Source organism: Ciconia boyciana, chromosome 7 (assembly GCF_034638445.1).
Source record: "Ciconia boyciana chromosome 7, ASM3463844v1, whole genome shotgun sequence".
In the NCBI taxonomy this organism is placed as follows: Eukaryota; Metazoa; Chordata; class Aves; order Ciconiiformes; family Ciconiidae; genus Ciconia; species Ciconia boyciana.
In genome coordinates, this window is record NC_132940.1 from 41,357,375 (window position 1) to 41,381,427 (window position 24,053).

Below are 24,053 nucleotides of genomic sequence, written 5' to 3' on the forward strand. Positions count from 1 at the left end.
AACATAGCAGCATGTCCGTACTACTCCTTGTCCAATTGTCTTTGGGCGTAGTAGCATATCCATAGCCATAGATGTACAAACACAACATGAAATTGTCTACCCCGCTCCTATCTCTATGTTGCTTAGTTACAGAAGAACAAACTAATCACTTTGGTTACATCTGGTTACGGTATTTGAGCACCTTGTTGTTGACCCAGGAACAGTGTGGCTTTATTACCTGTTTCCTTCTACTGTTTGGATTTGAGAACAAAGTAAAGAGGTGACTTTTCTGACTACCTCACCTCTGGAAAAAAGCATTTGACAGAAGAAGCTCATCTGCATCAATCCCATGTGTGTTCTATTAGGCTGAGTAGTGATACCATATCCTGCTTAGCTGAAAGAGATAAGAGCACTGTCCCTCCTGTTATATTTATCATACTTCTTTATCATGCTCCATGAATGCAGTAGTGAAAATACTTTTGGTTCCTAGCTTTTTAGTATTTGCAGCAGCAGAATCAAGTACATCTTGGAAGTGCGTAGCATTCCCAGAGGATTTTTAGGTAAAGTTGTTGTGAGGATAAGTACATGCTGTTCTGTAGTAACAACCCATAACTCTTCCTGAAGCAATCTGTCGACTAATTTGCAGTTAGATCCTGAAGTACTTGCTAGAGATTAGGGAAAAATTGAAAGGAAAGTGTTAGAAGTAGGCCTATCTTCTGCCCAGTGAGCCTTTGAAAAGTGTGTGTGGTGTCCAAGGTCAGAGCAAAGGTGACTTTGCTGGCAGCCACCCATATCCACCTCCTGTGGAAATTCATAGCCTTAAGGTGAAGCTTTGGTGTCTTTGTGCTGATGTCTTAGGAAGCTTGTTTGTGGACCTCAGATTTCACTGCTAGATTTAATGTAGGAACTAGAAGGTTTCCAGCTATAGCCAGTTTATGGATGTTAACTACAGGATAACATTGCTCTGAGAATAGCTTTGGTGGTTCAGACCAAGCTATTTAGGACCAGTGTAAAAGATTAGCATCCTTTAATCTGTACATCAGGACTGAATGTGCAGAGATGGTATTTAGGCAAAGTCATGGAAGAGGAAAAATAAATCTTGTAAGCCTTTGATATTCACAACCTTTTATGGCAATACATTTCAGTGAAGTTATAGATAGTGTCAAAAAGTGCTGTCTGAATTTTTAAACCTGTGATAATAGAAAAAATAAGACATGCAGTAAAATTATGAAAAACTAGTTGTGCCTTGTTGAAGCTGTTCATGGTGTTGCATTTGCATATCCTCTTCTCTCCAGATGACACATTCCTAGTCTATAATCTAGCCTCATACAGGAATTGATACATATCTTTCATCCTTGTTGCTTTTCCTGTACTAGCTTAGTTCTGTTATAGCCATTTTGAAATAAGGAGAACTGGAAAGGCTCAAGATAAGATTTGCTCCATGAATTCATTCAGAAAACATTAATATGTTATTTTATTCTCCATTGTTCTCTATTCCTCACAGTATTTTTCAGATTGCTTCTGAACACTTTGAATAGTGCATGTTCCAACACTGGTCCATCTGGGACCACACTAGTAAACTTCTTTTATCATGAAAGATTGCTTTCCTTCTTAGTTTGTTGTTTATCTTTTAGTCTGTTATTAATGCTTGAAGGCTGTTGCCTTTTATTTGCAACAGCTATACTTTTTTAAGAGCCTTTGAGATATCTTTACACAACTCTGAAAATCTGGGTTTGCTTTTACCCTTGTCCACATGCTGTCTGACTCCTTCAAAAAAACCCAATAAGCTTTGTTTCCTTCCTTTGGCAGAAGTATGCCTCTCTTTTCAAAGTTGGTTTAGCCAAGATATAAGATATAATGCAGAATTACTATACAAAGCTTTATAGAGTGTTATGTCAGCAGAGTAGGTGATGGGGTGGGAAGTGTTACCCTAGAACTATGAGCATCTCATCCAAGTCTGTAAAAAAGCAGCCAGAACTCAACTGCTCTTCTTTCCTTTTACCCTTTACCATTGTGATTTGCAGCTTTGGTTCTGCTAGCACCTTTACTTGGGACATCTTGCTAGTCATATCACATACTGTTTCCTTCCATCTGTGAGGCAGCTGAGCACTCTATGGAGGGTGTTTTTGTGGGCTTCTCTATAGTTACCCAGGTTCTTGTCATCTACCAGCTGCCTTGCTGTAAAGTTCTCAGGGTAGCCCCCAAAGAGTTTTTGAGAAACACTATAATGCAGAAGCAACACCTGCTTTCATAGTGGCATGTTCTATGCAAGCTGAATAAATAACCAGTGTTAATTCAAGGGTGTTAGAGAAAGTCATCTCAGGTGCTGTTACTGGAACATGGAGCCATGGGTAGTAGTTATACTTAACCTTAATAAAAATTACTGCCTTTGAGTGACGTACTCAGATTGTCAATCTAGCAGAATCCCAAGACCTGAAAACTAATCACTCTTACAAAAAGTACTTAGTTGTATTCCGAACCCTTTGTAGCTTGCTGTCTTAAGCTGTCTGCTGAAGTCTGGATCTGATTGTCAATAGCATCAGGCTTCAGTTGCAAGTTTAAATTCAGTCTAAATGTCTGGCTGGGTAAGACACCTGGATGCAGAAAAGCAAGGCGTTTGAGGCTCATTTGAAAATGGGAGTAACTCGGGTTTATCACTATGTGGATTTTTATCCACTAGTTCATCAGTTTCTGGTGATTCTGGCCTAGTAGGATATTTTGTTCCTTACCAGATTTGTCATGCAGATCATGTCTTGCTATTTTTGGCATAATGCACTGTTTCCCTGGAGGCCCCAAAGGCTGACTCTGTCCTTGTCTGCCCTGGGTTGGAAAAGTCTGTTTTCTGGTCAGATTCTCACCAGTGTTTATCTTAAGTCCCAAAACACTTTCAGATCCTGAGTCTGATCCTTCTTCCCTAAGACACAGTTGCCAGAAGACTGAGCTTGCCTGCTTGCTATATTCCTCAAATGATCTGTCATATAACTGGCTAGAGCTCTGATCACTTCCCTTACTCATCTCATGAGGAGATACCACACTCTGACATTACCTTGACACATAAAAAAGAAATAGCTTCATCAAATACAGAACAGCTGGATGTCAGTCTTTTGGAGTCTTGGCAAATGGTCACATCAGCCCAGTGTCAGAAAGGAAAAGGAAAGTATATTATTACTTCAAAGACAGACCTTTAATTGGAAAGAAAGTGATAATATTATACCTTCCGGCTAAGGAGGATTTCTGGTGTGTTTGTTTTGCAATGAATCTTGATATTGGCAGATGTTTATCTGCAGGAGAATTGATAAAATATCTTTCTAGAAGAAAAAGTGATTTGCTTACATGCAAGACCAGCATGTTCATTTGCCCTTGGAGGCAAATAAGGAACCAACCTCTTTGATACAGAGCTATTTTTGTCTTCCTCTGAACACTGCTTATCGTGCATTATGCATTTTTTTTAAGAAATGCTGTCAGCAGATACAGCCAGCCATTAACCTTAAGTACTTCCTATTTAAAGATAGCACCTGTAGTCAGTTCATTCAATTGTGTGGGACAGAGGCCTCAGGTCACTTGCTGATGGTATCAGAGACCTGATCCTGAAATGGCATGTCAGCTTTTTACATCGTGCTGTGTTGGGAAGAGTACAGCTCCATACATCTGCAATCTACTTTGGTCAGAGTCTTCCTGTTCTTGGTGCTGCAGTGAGTTTTTGCAATATCAACTTTTTGTATAATAAGGATAGGAAGAGGGGACTTGTATATAAAGCACTAGATCAAGTGGCAGAGGGAATAGATTTGCACCCCTCAGGCAGAGTGCCCTTGTTAGAGAGGGACTAGTGCTCCCAGTTAATGTAGCATATTTGCTGCTGGACAATGGAAGCATCTTCATAGCATAATCGTCTCTGCGGACTAGGCAAGACTTATGTTGAGGCCTTCTGTCCTGCTTTGTGAGGCTAACAGGCTAATGCAGCTGGTTGAGTATTTTTAAGGTCATAAAGTTTAAGTCACTTTTATCTAGAAAGATTTGTCTAGAGGCTGATAATTGTATTACTGACTCTGTGAGAGAGGACGGTGGTACAGAGAGGAAGGGGCGAGCAGTTAGAGAACTTGATCTGCTTGAGCATTTGTTGACTAGGTTTTGAAAATACTGTTTGTTCCAGTTAGAGCAGTCTATTCAAATTTGTTCCCCAGCATTCTGTTTTACCTTGTGTTAACTACATTCATGGTGTAGACTGACAAGATGTTTAGCAGTCCTGGCAGAATTGTGGTTGACTGATGTAAACATTTCCTGCCAGCATATGTTGAATAGCTTACATTTGTCAAAGTCAATCCATCCTGGTCTCTTCCTGTCTGGATCTGGACCAGAGGAAAGTCTGTACTTGCAGGAATGAACAGCTAGTCAGTTTGTGGGAACTCTGTTATTCACTGTATCTCCTGAACTATATTTGCTGCTTCTTTGTTGAAAGTATGCTCTTGTAAATTTAGAGGGAAAAAAACCTTCTGTTATGATTTAGAACTGCTTAGTCTAATTCTGGTATTAAATTTTCACTCGGTATACCTTTTGGCATGTGAGCAGTGTCTGCAGCTAACTTGTTTGGTGCCTCTCTACCTTGCACCAACTGGGAGATTGACCCAATGATTGACAGACATCTGTTTATGCAGAAATATTTTTCTCCAAACTGCTTGTGTAAAAATTTCAAAGAGGGATGAAACAGTTTTGTCTTTACAGATACTGTACCTATGCATGTGAAATACGAACAGGCCTTTAATGTTTTTGAGAATTGACATTTTAGTAAATTCATTGCACTAGATTTTTAGCTAGTATAACCTGAAAGTCCTACCAACTCAGATCAGACCTTGACTGCTTAAAGATGTCTAGAGCTCATTTTCAGGGGAAACACATTCTGAAGTGGCTGATAGCTCATTTCCAGGATAATATGCTTTAAGTTTTCCCTGTATGAAGTCGATGTTATTTTATTTGCATTCAGCAGTTGCCTTCGCTTCCAGGATTAATTTGAAGTCAATGCATGTATATTGTGGGCTGTCAAACTCAGGGCATCTGGACTGAGGAAATAGCTGGTAGTCCTGTGGTCCACTTCCTCATGGCTGTGTATGAATTTCTCAAATCTTCCTGAGGCCCACAGCCTTTCAGGATAGGCTGCAGCTAGCCTTTGCTCTGACAACAGATTAGCAGAATAAATGTAATCTTAAAACAAATTTTCTGTCAAAAATAATTTTTTGTCTGATGCTATTCGTAGTATCACTGCTATGCAAGTGGACGTAGAGTGGAAATAGGCTCCTTTGTCACTGTTTAGCAACTGCTATGTTATTGCTACCAAACTGGGTGGATACTGTAGTATCTGCTTATGTGAGTTGTCAAAAAATTGCAAGTTTCTTTGGGAAATTGTATTCCAAATACTAATGCTCTAGTTTGTGTTCTGCCTCTTCCTCAATTTAAAATCTTAACTGGAAAATTTAAAACTACCTTCTGTTGCAGTGGAAGTTCCTTTTTCTCAATAATGGATAGAAGTATAGCTATCATTTACAGATGTTCTATTGTCTGGCTCCAGCATCTCTAATCTTGTGATTTGCAGAAACGTGGTACTCAAGCATACAGATGACTTTACTACTTGCTTTTCCCCAGTTCTGCCATCAGAGGAATTGAAAGTGCACTGTCATCAGGCCTACTAAAGGTAGACTTTTCCTCTGATGCTTGTTAAAATGCCATTGTACTTCACAAGTTGACAATGGTCCTCGTAGTGGTCTATTTCTGATAGAGAGAGCCAGGAACTGAAGTTATTGGACTAGTGTATTGCAAGACACCTGTGCCTCTGCAGAAAATTACCAGATTGAGATCCCAAGCTACAGGACCATTTTCTTGTATATACAATGGATAGGAATGCTTGTATCCTTAGTCAAGTGGCACAGCTACATGGGATAGAAAGAAGGTCTGGTAATATGTGGTTTGTCTTTTTTTTTTTTTTTCCCCCTCTGTTGAGTTGAACATGAGTTGAAACATGTGAAAAATTTAATAAGAACAGTAGAATTGGCTGTAGGCCTGGAGTCACATTTATCTCTTTCACTTGTGGAAAAAGCTTATTGATTGTGATAAGTTACTGATCTTACATGAATTAAATAAGCATTTCCCCTGTTGCTGGAGAGCAATGATAATTATTTTCAGGACAGGAAAACTTGACCATGGGCAGAAATTAGTGCTGTGCCACTAGCCCTTTATCTTCATCATGAATAATTATCTGGTACTGCCTGCTTAGGAAAGAAGGCTGTTTATTTTCCTCCCACTGGGTCCAACATGATGCAGTTCTCGTGTTGTACCATGTCAGCCAGCACATCCTCCTGTCCCACAGCACAAAATGTTGTCGTCATACTGCCCACTGAATGTGCCAGTTGGCTATGTAGTGAGCCTGGGACAGCTGTGCTGTTGACAACAACAACTTAGTTCAGCACTGGGGTTACTGTCAGTACATACAGCTACATATTGCGGGAGATGGAAAAGATCTTTTTGAGCTGGAGGTCTGCAGGCATAAATGTAGAGAATTTTGCTAAATGAACCAAGTGATCTGATGAATTATTGGGATGGGAACATCTCTCATCATGCAACTTTTCAATGGAAATTTAGGAACTTAACACAGGAAGATTAAAAATTGTAGCTGTCTGTTGCCTGGACTACAGTTAGTTTTGCTGTATGAGCAGTAAACTAGGGAATAGTTTAGTGTATCTTCTAGCAAGCATAATGTTTAAGACATAGGAAGACTGTCACTCTGTTGTAGCTAGAGTTAATAAATCTCTCAAATACTGCAGGAAAAGCTGCTTGAGTAGTTCCACTGTACATACTCTGCTTCTTGTAGAAAGAAGAGCTTGTAAGTTTGTTCTGTTTCCCCTAATTTCTTTCTAGTATAAGAGAAGCTAAGGAGAGGGTAAGCTTCTTTATCTTCTGCTTTCAGGATGGAAATAAGGACCAGAGAAGGGTGGTCTGATATGAGTATTAGACACTTGCCTGATGTTACGTTGATCTCCTTTTGTGAGCAAGAGGAACTTGAAGCCCAGTAGAATCCCAGAAGCAGAATTCAAGTAGCAGCTCCTCCTCCTCTTACTGGAGGGTCTGCTAGATTCTTGGGCTGTGTTGACGCAGTAAAAGAGATACTTGACTAACCCTTGCTTGCCCGATTACCTTCTGGGTTTGTGTGCTCATCCTTGATATCTAGGAAGCACAGCAGTTCAAGCCTACTCTGTGTGAGTATGATTTTTAGTGGGTTTGGACCTCCCCTGTCTACTCAGAGTGCATGGAATTTGCAGGTATTTTGCTACTTTTTTTCCCTGTACAGATCATATTATTGAAATATTTCAATGATCCATCACAACTGTGTTGCAGAAATTATTCCTCTACTTACAGATTCTCTTCCTTCATTAGTCGTCGTAGTTGACTTGCACTTGCCTTGCTATTTCATGTACTGTCAAATACAGATACACTATATACCCTCTTTAGCCATCTGTCAAAGATATTTTTCTAAAACAACTCTAATTTCAGTCTGTACAATGATAGCTGTGACAAAGCTTGCTGCAGAGCAACTAATAACTGTGAAGGAGGTCAGAAATTCAGGGTTTGCCTTGAGATTTCCTCATCACCATATGCTTTCTCTCAACATCTAGGTCAAACTGTCTCCAGAATGATATCAACATTCCATGCTTATACCCTGGCACCATTCTTAAACCTTAATGACTGTTGAATCTTCCACCATTCTCAACTCTGCCTTGTTGTGACCTCAATCACTGACTGTTCAGATGACTACAGGTGTATAACTTCCTGATCATTGAAGTAAGGTTTCCAGATTCTCCTCTTTACATTTCTCTTTATCATTAGTTTCAGTAATTGTGGTCCTACGATATCTGTTGTTAGCCTTGTCACCTATCTTCTAGATAAGCTGGTCTGTCAGTAATTTATTAGACTGAATGACTGGAGCACTTTTAATAAGATATTACCTTACCTGGATCAGAGCTAGGGAAAGCATTAACTCCTCTACTTTGATCTCTGCTACATAAATTCAAATAAGTTAATGAAATTATGGGGCTTTGTTGTAGCCAGCAGCTCTTTTTGTGTACTACAGTTTAGGCCTGTCCCAACAACATACATTTTCACCATATGGAGAAGTGCTTAGAAAGTAGCTACAGCTTCTGCATAGGTGTTTCATATTACTCCCTCATTTCACCAACTAGTTGATTAGGCCATCATGTAGTCAGATGAGCTTGCTGCTTTGGTTTGCTTTTTCTGCAAGTACCTCTGCACTCTTCCCTTTCAGATAAAATGATTACTCTAGCTGAAAGCTGGAGATACTTTCATTTAATGCAAAGCTTAGCTCAGCTTCAAGGAGAAATCTAAACAGTTATCTCTAAGTAATCAGACACCACACTGAAAATCAGTCATTGTTCCTAGAATATATATGTGATCCCTGAAGGACCTGTGTACTGTGTGTCAAATTACATAGCTCTGAAGCTGACTAATCTGCTGTGGTTTTGCTGTAACTGGATGGGATGGGTAGGGCATATTGATGAGGTGATACATAAACTACAGCAACAAATAATCAAGGAATTAGCATTGCACACTAAATCAGTGGAAGATTCTCATCTTTGCGTCAGACCTTGTACTGAGCAACTTACGTAACAGTAGCAAATGTTTTTAAGGTCCAGGCCACTTCTACCCTTCCTCTTGGGAAAGGTAAGCCTTAGTATGCTTATCAGGTGTGCTTCCCACTTTGCACACAGGTTATATGAAAACCTGTGTAAAATTTGAACACTTGAAAAATACTGTGTTTCTTAAGTAAAATTGTCTGCTGCTGTGCTCCCCTAGTTCTCTCCTAAGCATGCAGATAAAATCTTCAACAGATATCCAAGGATAGTGTTCTTCACAACAATCTGGGCTATACATAGGCTAGTAAAACCTGCTAGTTCCCTCTGTGCTGCTGCTAATGTGAGCTGGATTAAGATATGCTAACTTCATTTTCACCTGTGGTGTTTTTGGCAGCAGCTAGAGCAAAGCTCAAATTGCTTTCAAGTATGTGCACGATTCCATTAGCTGTCAAATTACTAGAAATGCTTCTGTGGCAAATCAGAAAGCAAATTTACAGTGCTACTTCTGATTAGCCAAAATTAGGTTGGCTTCACAGTACAAGGTCCAAACCTCCTCTTTCAGAAAATACTTGCTACTTGAGGGATGATTCAGGAAACATACTACACTGTGGTAATTATGTATGGCAAACTATTTCTGATGCAGTGGACCTAATCAGCTGTGCATCGATGAAGAATCTCAGAAAAATCTACTTGTATGAAGAGTGTTACTATTTATGTGTATGGAATGTAATTGTGCTGAATCAGGAATGCTGTGCTATAGAAAGTAAATTTAGGTCTTACTGAATAGAATGAAGTGAGGACATTGAAACCACAGAGTACTTTGTCAAGAATATTTTTCTTTCATGGGATCTCTGAGGCTTTATTTAACAATAATTGGGTAAAGCCAGGTGTTCCTTAGGATAGTAGCCCTTAGTGAATGGGCCTTGGCATTTGCAATTGTCAAGTGAGCACCCAAGCTAGCTGTGTATGCCCAGTTAAGGGAAACCCTTCCAAAGTCTAGCTGTGTTGCTTGAGCTCTGCAGTAGTACCATGCTGCAGGTTTTGATAGGAGTGGGAGTTTCTCTTCCTGTGGCTTTTCCTGGGTTGCTGCTCCAGGGAATTAAGTCAAGGGTTCACAGCTCCTCTTTCTGGTATGCCTACCATTAAAACTGGACATCTAAATGAACTGCTGCCTTCAGTGGACCCGTGATGATTCGTCTTACAGGTTATGTATGCTTGCAGGAAAAGCTTGTTAATTTGCATGTGTGTAAAGTCAAACCATTGTGTCAGTTTAGAAGCAAAGGCGGTGTAGGGACAGAGTTTATCACAGTTCTTATATTAACAGTCATTTGCTGGATGATAGGCAACATTGTTTACAATCTCAAAAAATGCTTGTGATATGAAATCATCAACTTCCTCCTAGCAACACAACTAGTCTCCTATAAATTCTCAGGTCATTCTTTGTACATAAGAACATAATTTTGACTGGAGTCCAGTCTCATGTGCTGAGCTAATAAGGCTATGTGTCAAAGGCAAGGGTAGATTGATATAAATGGGTATCAATAGAAGTAAGCTATGTGATCTGCTGGGATCTGACACTGTTCTATCACTGTAATCACAATTTTAGGATATTCTACCTGTGTATTAATACACATTATTCCTTTACAGAAAAATATTCTGAAGTTAGTAGTCCCTTCTTTCGGTGGTTAGGCAGGGGTTGGGGGGAATAGTTGTTTAAATGTAGAATGTAGCTGTTGCTGTTTATGAAGTATCTGTTGATCTTGGATTCCCCCAAGGAGACCATATTGCCATGAGGGTAACCTGGCTGGCTGAAGAATTGCAGCATTTTGGTAACAAGGGAATGTGCCACACATTCTTGGATCTAATCCTAGCTTTACCCTTCTGTTCCTGTAAGATTTAGAAGTCAAAGCTAGCTCAAAATTTATCTCTGCAGGGAGAGAAGTGTTTTTTCATGCTTTTCAACTCATTAGATTACAGTGTAGAGTTTAAGATTCCCTGCTGATTTTCTAGGAAAGCAGCAGCAGCAAAGGGATAAAAATGGGAGTTTGATCTCTTGCTTGGTTTTCATCTCTGTTGGTATATTTTATATATACAATTTGAAGGGAAACAAATCTGAGAATTTGCATAGAAATTGGTAACTATTGGGTTTTGGTCTGAAAAGAGAACTAGCATTTCCAGTAAGTGTGCAAACCTTGGCCTCTGGCAAACTTAGTGCAGCTGTCCATTAGGAATGCTTAAAATTAAGCAAGAATGTTGCTCTGAAGGAGGCCACTGTTAAAACAGTTTCAGATACTATATACTCCAAAGGATATTGGTTTGTAGTTTTTGGGAAAGAACATGGATAATGGTATCTTTGTTGGAAGGCCAAATCTTACCTCATTCTATGATTCTGCCTTTCCTTGGTACTACATAGGCAGTGATTTGACCCTGCAGTTTTCTCTCCCTAGAGGTCAGAGGCTAGTACCATGGTGCTACTCACTGCTGTTAGTGTTCTTAATTGCTGAAGAGCCAGTGAGTGGCCAGTCATGTGGAAGTAATGGCAAGGGAAGAAGGCTTGGCCTTCTATTCATGTTCAGTGCCTTGCTGTGGCATGCTTGTATGGCACAACTGACAGCCTGCAGGCCAACAGTAAGACATTGAGTATTTGGACATGTGTGAAGATTTTAATGAGACAGTTTCTACAGCACTACAGTCTATCAGAGCAACAGCATAAGGGTTCTAAATACTTCTGATTATTTGTCTAAATGTATGATAAATGATTTAAAATATGTGGAATTCAGTCTCTCAGGATCTTTTATTGATTACGCCAGGATAGCACAGAAGTCCTAGCTCTCCCTAGAAAATAACTACCTACTTCTATCTTGTTTCCTTTCTGAAGAGGAACAGTACTTTATTTTGTTAGTGATGTCAACACTTGGTGATAGTCAATGTAAGACTACAAAAGGTTGGTAAAACCATCTGAGATATGAGATACATGGCATATGAGGGAGAGCTGTTGAAAGAAGGGAGTTAAGACATGAGGATAAGTTGGAAAGTTTTATTATGAGGGAAAACTGTGTAGTACAGTATGTAACCATTCATCCATAGCCTTGTTTTAGAATTTGTCTTTGGGAATTGCCTACTTTAACACTTAACAGCTCTGCAGCATTCTTTCAGGTTCTGCTCAATTAAAGTTAACAAGCTGTTGTCAGCCTTCATGAGAAGACAGAACAATGCCTGCGAGGCAGGCTTTTTTGAGGAATTTGTGTACATATTTTTCTAACCATAAAACATGGGCAGCAATAGTGAGTTCTGGTGTATCCCTTTCTCAGATCAAAGAAGCCAAATTCTCTGTTGCCTGACTTATATTAGAAGCAATTGTTTAGTTTCCCTCACCTTGAGACCAACATATACTGAAACAAGTCAACAGCCCCCATCGGATTAAGGCCTGGCAGTGAGGTTATCCAACAGTACCAGGGGAGGATGGAGAAGAAAGATGTAAAATAATGGGTTTTGGTGTGTCAAACCCCTGCTATCCTAAAATTTCTAGAATAAATTTGAAGATAAAAATGCAAAAGTCAGAAACAGCATAAGGGAAACTGATAAAACTGTAAGGGGTAGGCTGTTTATAAACATCACCTCGAAGAGAGAAAAGTCAAGTCTAGAGTATATGACTCAGCAGGCAAGCAGAAGTTGCCAGAGCTACGGAACAAGTATGTTTCGCCCTCCTTTCCTCTGCTCCTAACAAGTCACACCCCCCTCCTACCCTGAAGTGGCCTGCAATTGCTGGCATGGAGATTTGGAGACAGAAAAGCCACTTAGGAAAATAAGCAGAAAAGTCATTGTTTAATTCATTATTCAATAAATGAATGAACAAAATGGTTCAATGCTTTTCAATTCATCTTCAGACTAGAGCAATGGTCCTCAAACTTTGAACTATACATGAAAATGAAAGCATTTAATGTACCATCTAAATAGACTAGTTGACTTGTGTTCTAAAGCTATATGGTAAGCTGTACTTCTGCAACAGTAATGTATGTATGCATGAGTATGTTCATCATTAAAATAGCAAAAAGTTCTACCTAGTACAATCTATTCTTATTGCTCTTACCTTTTTAGCAATCTTGAAGTTAGAAGACAATGATGTTCTGACATGTAAATCAGATATGTAATGCAAGTTTGTCTTCTCATTGTGATAGTATGAAACAAATTTGAAACTTCTGAATGTGGGGAAAGATATGTGAAGGGGATTCTACATCTTGACTTTTGAGGAAGTTCTGAAAACTTCAATTGTTTCCGAGAGAGATATACATCTCTAAGCAACTGTAAAACTAAATGGGGGTTTAGATTTTGTCACTTCTTTACAACGCCTTTCCTAGCTAGCATTTAAAAAGTGGAATTTCACCAATATTGTGCTAATAATGGTGGAGTCCTATTTGATAACTAATAGGTATATTCTATCTCAGAAATGAAAGAACATTTACCTTGGCTAAACCAGCCTATGAGTAACTACTGCTGAAGACACATCTTTTGCAAGGACTAATGTTATAAGTTGGGCTTTTATAGTTTGTCTTTTATTCCCCTTGAATGCCTTTCTGACTGCATGGGAAAGGGGCTTTACTTTTGGAGATGTCTTCTGCTATAAACCTGCTAATTCTTGCTGCTGTTTTGTTTCATTTTTAAATTTTGGTCTAATGAGTAAATGGTACTTCTAATAATCTTTGAATTTCTGAAGTAATAAAGCATTTGTCTTTTTGTTAAGGAAAAAACACAAGGCACCGAAGTATGCCTATTGCTTACTAAAAAAAAAAAAAAAAAAGCACCTTTGCTGCTCCTGTTAGGAGTAGTAGTAATAGACAAAAGCTAATCTGTTGAGTTATTAGAACTGTCCTGGCCAAAATGATTACCAGATTCTGATGTTTTCTTGAATTACCTTCACCACTGAACTCTAAGCAAAGCTCTGAAACAGTTTCAGGCTTTCATTGTACAAATTATATAGACAAGACTGACCGAAACAATCAGTGGAACTCTTCAGACTACTTCTGTAAAGTGGTCTCAAAACTCCTGTTGTAACTGAGGGTTTTTGGTTTTGTTATAATTGACCAAAGAAAAGCACAAAGGCTCTAAACTGTTACACAAACACAAACACAATATGCCTAACTTTCTAGGGAATGTTTTCTAGCCAACAGGCAGGAGCCCATACACGCAAAAGTGTTTCACATCCTGAAGTACCCTGGAGCTGCCAAGGTGCTGGTCTCTGACTTCTAAAAGAACTGCGCCTGTTTATCTGGGGTTGGAGTCTGACTCGAGCATGTGGAGGTGGGTGAGACTTTTTTGCTAATTTGGCTTCCACCGAGTAATACTCTCCCAGTGAGGTGTGAAGCTGTTTCAAATGAGGAGGCAAATGAATCTCTGCAACAAAAATAGCTGCTGAAATTCACCAGTTTCATTTCCTTGATTGTGTCACTGAGGACTTGCTCTGTTATGCTGATACTTATTGATTTTTTTTTTTTTTAAAAAAAGAAGCAAGAACAATGTTGCACTGGCATGGGAATTTTGCATTGCTCCTCATACCCCCACAAGGAAGGAAGAAAAGTAGCAGAGCAAATGATTAAGATCTCCATGAGTTCCGAGAACATTAGGGAAAGAGGAGATCAATGGTATCTGATGAAATTTCTTCACTTGTATGACCATGACTAACACTTTGAGGCTTTGTGCACTGTGTGTTATTAGAAGGTAGTGTGATAAGACAGAGACAAATCACTTGCCTGTTTGTGTATTTTCTGCTGTGCTGCTTCTCAGTTTCTCTGTTTTCATTCACTACCACCTTGGCCCTTTCTTCTCCTTTCATAGAATCTGAGTGGAAATCAAACTTAATGCTTGAATCTACTTTTTTGAATCGGCACTGATTTCTGTCAGTTATGCAAAATGAAATTGAACATTCCTGGCACTGAAGGTGATGGACCAATTATGCTACCTGTTCCCACTGTATTTGCTGCAGACTGCAGCATGCTTTCTCTGTGCAGTCATTTTCTTAGTTGCATGGAGGGGACAGCTGGAATGAGAATCCTGCTCTGGGCTGCCTGTAAATCTCAATGAGAGAGATTCTTCAGGGAGTAGTTTTGAACACCTTAATTAGTTTTCTGCAGTAGCCTTTGAATGAAAAGCTTTCCAAACTGCAGAGAAGAGGTTCCTTGAAGGTCAAGTTTTCTAGAAATGCCATCTTAAGACCAAGACCTGTGATCCTGGAATCGGAGAAGATCTGAGCTGAGTTCTCAAATCTTCTTGTGTGACCCTGAGTAGGTAGCTTAAGGCCAGTCCTCCAGTTGTTGCCTTGCATTGCAAGTAGTGGAGTTAATGAGCAGCAAGCTTTTTGAAATGCCATATTAAGCTGCTGAGGACATACTGTGCTATTAGCAGTACTTCCCTTAGCACAATTCACACTTACTACAGTCTTGCTGATTTGATACTACTCCCTTCTGAGGGGATAGACCTTAGCAGGAATATGTGCAGCGTATCTTCCTGATATTCTTGCTCTGTAGTTTCTTCCTTTGTCTCAAATGCTCTCCGGGTTCACCCTAAACTTATGAAGTAATAAAATGATTAATAGAATACCTGAAGAAAGAGTGTAAGGGAATTGTTTGGTCTTTGGGTATTCAACCTCCAATCAGTCAGAACTAGGAGTGGAAAATAGCAGTGGAGGGTGGAGGGTGTGTGTGTATATATGTGTATATATAAAAGACCATATATACTAAATTATATATAATTTTTTCATGATGTCAGCTGAAGGCCCTGATTTGCAAATGAAGTTTGGCAAGCAGACTCAGGGTCCTATGCAAATGTACTGGTTAAAAAACAGAAGGTGATTTTCCATCCTGTTTGAGGCATCAGACTGGGACAGCCAGGGTGGGACTTGGCAATTTAGTTTATTTGCCTCAAATTCTGACCTTTAAAACTGGCATAACAGCACTTTCTTACCTCAGAGGGATTTGTGAGAGAGATCCAATAAAAGATTAAGGGTCTTTGACATGATAAGGTGAGGTACCTATAATAACCTATCCAAGTACCGGTTGTTCTAGTGGGTTTATTTTTATTATAGGTGTGATTGCTCTGTAAATGTGATAGTAAGGGAATAAAAGAAATATGTTCTCTAAATAGTTCAAAATATTTCTTAATTTATGCACATACATCTTTGCACCAAAAGTAATTACATGTGATTAATAAATCCTTTTACCTCTATAGAATAATTATGGAACACTTCAAAGGGACAATAAAAATAACTTTTTATTTTATGAAACAGTTTAAACTGCAACAACTAACAGACAACATACTTAAACATATGTACAAATGAAAGAAACATTTAATTTCACAACTCACTGTAGTTTGGGGATTTCTTACCACTCTATAATCAAATCATAAAACTTCAGGTGTTTCTCAAGAAAGCAAGTTTGCATTTTCCTGTAGTTCAATAGGTCTCAAAAGTCTTCCAGCACTCTTAAACTAAAAATGAATTTGTCTGAATAAAAATAGTGTTAGGGTGCCTTAAGGCTCAAGCTGATGATAGAGCTTGATGATGTACTGATTTTATTGGGTCATTGTATATAGGCATATTTGAAGACAAAGTCTGTCTGAAGAATGTACCTAGCTAAAAAGTGTGTGTGTGAGGAAGACAAAGGTGTGAAAGTGCAGTGATTTGCCCAAGGTCATAGAACTTATCAGTAGGCATGTCAAGCACAAAACGGACATTTCCTGAGCTCCAATCCAGAAAAGATCAGTCTGAGACATGTTTAGAAAATTTCAGGGTTTTTGCCTTTTATTGCCTTTTTTTTATTTTCACAAAAGACAAATCAAAAAGTGTGAAGCTTCTCCATATGTATGGATTAACTAACTGATCTTACCATCAGTGCTAGCACTCCAGCCATGCATGCTGTATGAATCTGTACTTGCATTTGCGTTTGTTCTTCTGGAGCTTCCAAGCAGATTTACTGTGGGGCCTTAGTGGTGGAAGAGCATTTCATCTAGTATTTCTGATTACTCTTTGGATAAGTTTTCATGGGGGAGGGAAGAAGGGGTCTTATGTTATCTTGAAGTGTTTTGGGTATGGGACCATGAGTTTAGCTCCTGAGTTCAAAAGAACAACAGGGACTGTCTATTTTCAGTGGACAACACTGAATTCAAACTCTGTTCCCTGGTCTGGCCACAAGCAAAGGCTAAAAAATGTTTCATGCTTCATGCTGACTGACTGGTAAACCTTATACTTTCCCTGAGCTCTTTCCTGTTCTGAACAGATATGAGTAAGTGATGGTAAGAGCTGTAGATCTTTTGTCAACACATAGGTACACATTTAATCCTATGCACAGAGTGATGCAAGGAGGAGACCCTTTCAGTTCTGGATGCTGATCCAGACTGTAGGTTGTATTTGTGTGTATTTTGTGTCCTTGCTTAGTCTGAATCCATGGGGGGGTGGGGGGGGGTGGTGTAGGAAGAGAAGGTGTGATAGGAAACCTAATTTAATCAAAGCTAAAAAATGATAACCTTGTAGAAACACTTTATGAAAGCACAGGAGGCATTTTGGTTAGCTGAGATACACATTTCTTTCATCAGCAGATGTTACTCATTGCAAGCAAACTGTGCTTAATTACGTGCATTGTTTTCATGATGGAAGATAACTGCTATCTAGAAGGGGCTGATGTGGTACCATTGATCTCATTTCAAAGGAACTGAAGGCATGGTTTTAGCAGTAAAGTCACAAGAACAGCTGACTTGCAAAATTACTTTTATTTGGGTTTTTTTTTTACGTATTCTACCTGGATTCAGTATTGACAAGGGAATTCCATAACAGTAAAAAGGAATGAGGCCACTCATTTATGGTTTCTATTAAAAAAAAAAAAAAAATCTAGCATCTGGAATCCAGGCTTTCAGTTTAGGTTTTGTGCATTCTTCCTTGTGGATTTAGAGGAACTTTTCATTATTACTCTCTGCTGCCTTCTTCTTCCTGAAACTGAAAACCATGTTCTCAGGAGGTGTCTGAGGACAAAATGTGACTCTAGCCATATCAAGAGTGTGAAGAAGACAAATTTGAGACTTCAGCTAGAATAAAATAACTGAACTCTCTTAAATACTGGCTTTTCTGAAGACTTGCTCTGGAATGATGAAATGCTGTTATTCCATTTTACGTAATGAGACCTTACTAATTTTGTCAAGATATGTGATTAAACAAGAAGGAACTTCCACTTATTCATCCTAAATACCCTGTTAAAAGCTTGGAGGGGGAAAAAAATGCTGTTATCGAGTTACTGAACCTAGAACTGAAGCTAGCAGGTCTTGTCACAACATAGTAAGTCTTGGACATGAAACAGAATTATGAGAGCAAGGAGAGGTCTGACAGCTGCTTAGGAAGAGAGCTGTTGACCTGCCCACAGGTCCTGCTACTGAAGTGGCCAGGCTCTTCCCAAGCAAGTGATCAGAGAACCCCTTAGGAGGAGGGATGGTGGTGAAGTGTTTGCTAACTCGACTGCTGACTCTAGATATTTTAATCTCTTGTGCTGGCATCAGTTTTGCTGAGCTATTTGCAACTCTGCTGGTTGCAGGTAATGCAGCCTTGCTTTGGGAACCTTTTGCTTTGCTCAGGATTTTCTATGGTGCCTAATGCTGCTATGATGGGTATAGGTTGATTTTTTTAATTTTTTCTTCATGTTACATATATGTAATATGAATGTTGCTTGTGTTCATTGGCTAGCACAGTATCCCGTATTTCCGTGAAGCAGAAAATTTCACACTTATAGAATTTCAGTCCGGTGAATAACTAGTAACTAACACTTTCTTAACTCCTGTTAAAGTGCAGCAGTTCGAATATCTGGCTCGTATCTTCCCTTCCTCTCCAGTAAAAATAGGTACAATTCATATAAATTATTATTTTAAAATGACACTAAGCTGACAGACTTGCTGTCTGTACAAACATAAGCTGACAAGAGCCAATTAAAGCAATTGTGTAATTAGAAATGCATGTTATCGTCATCACTAATTCTGTCCCTGAAACTGTGGGTACATGTAACTGGGTTTAATTGCAGGCGTTGAAATAAAAAGACTGACTATTGCTTATTTTGTTGTAGAATATTATTGCATTTTCAAAGCTTTGACATCTGTGTACTAAAACACTTAAAATAGATATTTCAGAATTTACCTGCTGACTTACAGCCTTGTATTGGTGTCCATTGCAAAAAGGCAGGAGAGCAAGTAACTAAATGCAGTCTGTCTTGGTCTTTGGAGGAATTTAAAGCAATTTGAATGCACTAAGAAATAGGAAGATATGATTGAGAACATTAGCTTTGTACTCAGACTCTGATTTACGGTTCATGAAGTCTGTTCTTGAATGGACTTGCACTTTTTCTTCCGTGCACAAACAGCCAGAACTTTGATAAGAGTACAAAAATGCATAAATCCAGTCCTCTTTTCCTTAGTCCAGCTTGATAGACACTGAAAGCAGCAACTGTGGGGAAAATGCTACTGGGTCTTGGATTGAAGAATGATCAGGGCAGATGGTAACTTCAGGAAATTGAGCTGCCAGATTCCTAACCTGTCAGTTCAGAGTATGGGCAAGCTGCAGCTTTATAGAGGCTTAACACTGCCAAACTTGAAAGATTTTTATAGGGCTGAAAAAGAAACATTCCTGACAGCTTGATAATTTCCAGTCTCTGCTCAAAAGCAGATGGATATAAAAGCTTTTTGACTTAACAGTTGTTTAAAAATGTTGACAAAACACTATTTTTTCATTGAGCAAATAAGCTCTTTCTGCATGGCTTGAAGAAAAACCCCAAGTCTGAGACAATCTTTGTGGGAAATGTCATCCAAAATGACTTGGGAAAAGTGATTAAATGAGGTCTGGAACATGCAAAATGTTAGGTTGCTTCACCTATTAGTGCTGGCAGTTTTGGCTATGTGATAGTCAACATAGCCTAGGGAACCTGGTGTGGCAAGGACTTGTATGTCCATCTCTTGCTGGCTGCCAAAAGTGATTTGCCAATCAGCCTGCTTTGAATGTGACTTGGATACTTTGCTCTTGGTGTATATATTGCATCAGCTGAGTGTCAGAAGGAGTTTTCTAAAGAAAGACTAAGAAACAAGTGAGACTGAAGTATGTCATTATCTTCTACTCAGCCTTTTTCTGTAAAAGGTTCCTACAACAGCAGAAGTTCATGTAGATGAGATCAGTAAACATTTGTAACTGAGCCCCAAAGAAGCACAATAGTTGTACAGCTGTATACATTAACACGTTGATTGCAGAGACACCAGGCAGACTGGCTCTGGTTCAGACAAAATGCCTGCATAGCTTGATGAAGGTTAAGGGTTTATTAGAAGCTGCCTGCTGAACATGAGCTTGGGCAGTGTTTGTGGGGATTGTTTTACAAGGAGCTCTAAAGAATGCATGAGAAGAAATAGCTGCTGTTTAAATATGGGGGTTGACCTAGGACTAATCAGAAGTCTAAGATAGCAGAGAGACACCAAGATTGGAGTTGAAGCCTGTTAATTCTTCATTGTGACATCTGTGTGTTGTTACTACTTTCTCCCCTAGACTAGAAGGGGAGCAGGAAGTTTCAAGATCAAATTTGGTGCAGGTGGGAGAATATAGGTGGAAGATGCAAATCCATACAAGCCTTGTTTTTACAATGTTGAGACCCAGTTTGTACAATTTTCTCCCCATGAAGGTGGAAAAAAATTCATAGTTTCTATCATTTGCACCACCCATTACTGAATGTCCTGTAAGCAACCTAAATACGCTAACAAGGCTAGACCTTGTCTTGGATTCACCTTTGTGAAAAGGTTAGCACTATTGCCTTGCCACTTCTAAAATGGTACAAACAGGTTGCAGCCAAAGTTGCCTCATCACATGCTTTCATATAGATAAATATTCAGCTATCAGCCTCTTTAAACCCAGACTATCAGCTGCCCTTTCAAATTCCAGTGTTCTTAGCAAGACAGGGTCCCTGGAGCATTTCATAGCATCTTTTATATGGAAATTTTTGGCCCTGGGGCAATCTTTCTGATGTTTTAGTATCCGGTCAATTTATACCGGAAAACCAAAGGTAAGCCACAGGGTGAAATAGTTTCATGCTATTAAATCATGCATTACTGCATTTTATTTCTCTTATACTGTATTTCTTATTTATCTTCAATTTGCTGTTTGTTCTGCAGATGTGTTTACTCATTGTCATGAAAGTCATTGTGCTCTGAGATCTATGTGCAAAGCAAAGTAAATGGTCTGCTTACTAACATCAAAGTACAAAAAAATTTAGGTTATTAGATTTCTTGCTATTGAATTCTGTCTGCATATTCTTTTATGCCTCTGCTTCTGTTGCTGAGTGCTTGGAAGGGGAGTTGTTCCACCTGAACTCTTCTATAAAATACTATATTGTAAATTTTCTTCTCATAAGGCAGGAAAATTCAGGAGACTTTGCTAATATTTAAATTGGTGTCAGCAAGGTTCAGTCCTTTCTGTAGGTCTTATGTCTTGTTGACTGCCTGGTCTCTGGAATTTTGGAAAGGTCTATAGCAAAAATGTGTCAAACTACCCAGAATGATGTTTTGCAGGTTTCAAGGAATCTAGGAAATCCAGTTAGTCTGTGCAATTATGAAAAACCATGACTGCTGCTTAAGGTATTAATGGTCTTAAGTGCTATCGTGCTTGCTTAATCTATAGTTTTGTATGTATCCCCCTGCCATATGACTACCAGGTTCCAGCCCTTGAGTATTGCATTGTCAGAGGGCATTTGTCAAAAGTCTTTGGCTGAGCCCTCTTCTACCTATTGGTAAACGGCAGCATCCAGAAAAAAATGTAACTATAGTTGCATGCCAAATACTGAGATCCCCTTCAGGACTCTTACTTGAGGCAGTTAAATGAGCTCCTGAAGACGTCCCTGTGCCTAAAGAGCTTTGAAACTTGCTTCTGGTGTGGGTGGGAGAACAATCCTTGGTCTCTGTCAACATGTGAGGCAGAGTACATAGCAACACAAGGCCTAGCAAGCAAAACACTGCACCTACAGTATTACCTAGTAGAGCACAAGAACAGTGCTTCCCTACTGCAAGGAGGGATATGAAGAGAATAGCCATTCAGAGTGTAGGCAGCTTCCTCCCCCACTCCCCCCTTGGGGCAGATTTGCAGCAGCTGCTGTAAAGTGTCCTAGGTCCACTGAAGCTAGTGACAATGACAGATATGTAATGACAGTTCCCAGCAGCTGTGGATCTGCCTCTAGGGAAGAGTAGCATTGAACTTAGCAAGCTGCATTTAGCAATATTTTGCAAGCAGGTATCCTTATATAACCAGTCTCCCTTCTGGGATGTTTAAATTGCAGAAGTTCTCTGTACCTCAGACACAGAGAACCCTGGCAGTTGCACTTTCCAGCTGTTGGGGCTTGGTTACATCTCTGCTGAAGTTGTAGTAAATCCGGCTTTTGGCTTTGCAGATTCACAGTTTCATTTGTCCAATACTGGCCTGGAAGCCACCATCTCACTTGTACTGCAGAATATTAAGGTCTTGGAAAGATGGAGCCAGCCTTTTAGACTGGCAAAGAAGGGTGGAATAGACTAGCAAGAAGTGACCAGTGCACCAAAGGTGGGGGATATAAAATGTGTTACCTTACACAAAACATGCAGCTTTGTGTAAAATGTATGTACCAGGATGCAGAAAGGTTATGGCCTACAATAGTTAGAGTATATCTTGCAGAAAACAGTTCCTAAAAGCTAGCGCGCCTAATGTTCAATGTCTTGTCTTTAGTAGTCCTTTTAGCGTGTAAGGCATCTCCAGACTATTGCTAAACAGGGTACAACTGATATATAATGGTATAAAAATGGGCATAAAGGGTAGTGGGGATCAGGTTTATTCTCATATATTTTTCTTATTAATTATTAGTCAGCTGAATCAGACAAGTTTGGACATCAGGGCTTGTACTTCTTGTTTCCTTTCTGTTTGCTCCTGTAGCTCTGCAACAACTTGCAAGTTACCTTCTTTCAGTGACAGTCAACTGCCTGAAACTTTACAGCACAGTTTTTCAAATGTTTTATTTTCCCAAGGGTGCTGCCTACCTCCTGGCTTGTGTTCTTAGTATGTGGAGTCCATCTCTGGCCCTGTTAATGTATGCTCCAAGAAGAAAAATGTGCAAGCAGAATGGGCCATACACTTTGCAACAATTGTCTCCAACAAAGTGCAAATTTGAGAACTTTGGTAAGTGAAAGTATTTAAAGGTGTTTAAACTGAGGTAAAATGGCCTGCAGGGATCTTGCAATTGAGTATTTGTGAATATTTTATGTCTAAAAGGAGCTAATGTGACTAGGGAAGACAAAAATAAAATGATTTTTTTTTTCATCCTTGGAGTCTGTGCAAATGAGATTTTGCAAAGGACGCTCCTGTGAATACAGTTTGTGTTACTGTCCATTTTATTTAAATGCACTACTTTGAGTTGTGCTTCTTTTGTGGGCTGCTTATAGAGGATGATTCAGGCTATGAGATAATTAAAGTATGAAAATTACCTTGGAGGAAACAGTGCTATCTGAGTGCAGTGCTATTCTGTGGTGATGACCTGGAATTCATTCAAAGGTTTTTACGGAATATAGGCTTAAATGGCTTCAGAAGCACTTTCAGGAGAAAGTGATGAGGAGGCTGTAATGTAACGGGTGCTTTTATAATTGCAGAACTAAGCTGCTAGAGGGGAATCAGAAAAGCAATAAAATAGTCGTGCAGTTAAGATTTTTGTATTGGGATTTAGGAGGCCTTGGTTCGTGTTCCAGGTTGGCTAGCCACATCTTTTGTGACTTAGGCAACTCAATGTCTCTATTGTTATTCTTCCCCTTCTAGTACAGCTGAGCACAATTCCATCTTGGTATGTAATGCATATGGAAGGACCGTGATGGAAGTCTCTTAAAGCAGGTCTGACGTGAAGTGTGTATTTTAGTGAGGGCCAATTAGTGTAAGATAGTTTCTAATCCCTCAGTGGTACCAAGGCTGAGACAACTATTTGTGCTCTGTGTGAAAATAGTAATTGGAAGAAAACTCTTCTGACTTCCTCACGGGCACCACACCTTTCATCCCCACAGCCCAGTCTTCTGGAATTGATTTAAGGCCTTTTTTCTTTTAAGCACTTCTCTGAAGAACAGGTCTTGTGGCTTTGTTCTCGTGATCAGATCCTGCTTAATGAAAGTGGAGACAGGAGGAGGATTTTCTCTTTTTGTCCTGAAATGAAGACAAAATTGTGCCTAGTAAAGGTTTGGCTGAGGCTGCTGATTTCCTTTCAGCGGGGATATCTGCCCTTTTGCTGCTCATGTACATCATGTGGGAACATCATGTCTTGGTGACCTTTCCTCTTTTGTCAAACTTAGCTGAAATGCCCCAATGAGGGTAGAAGTCAGTAATAAGGAGCCGACATGGGATGATTGTGTAAGACAAATTTTCCTGAAAAACTGAAGTAAGAT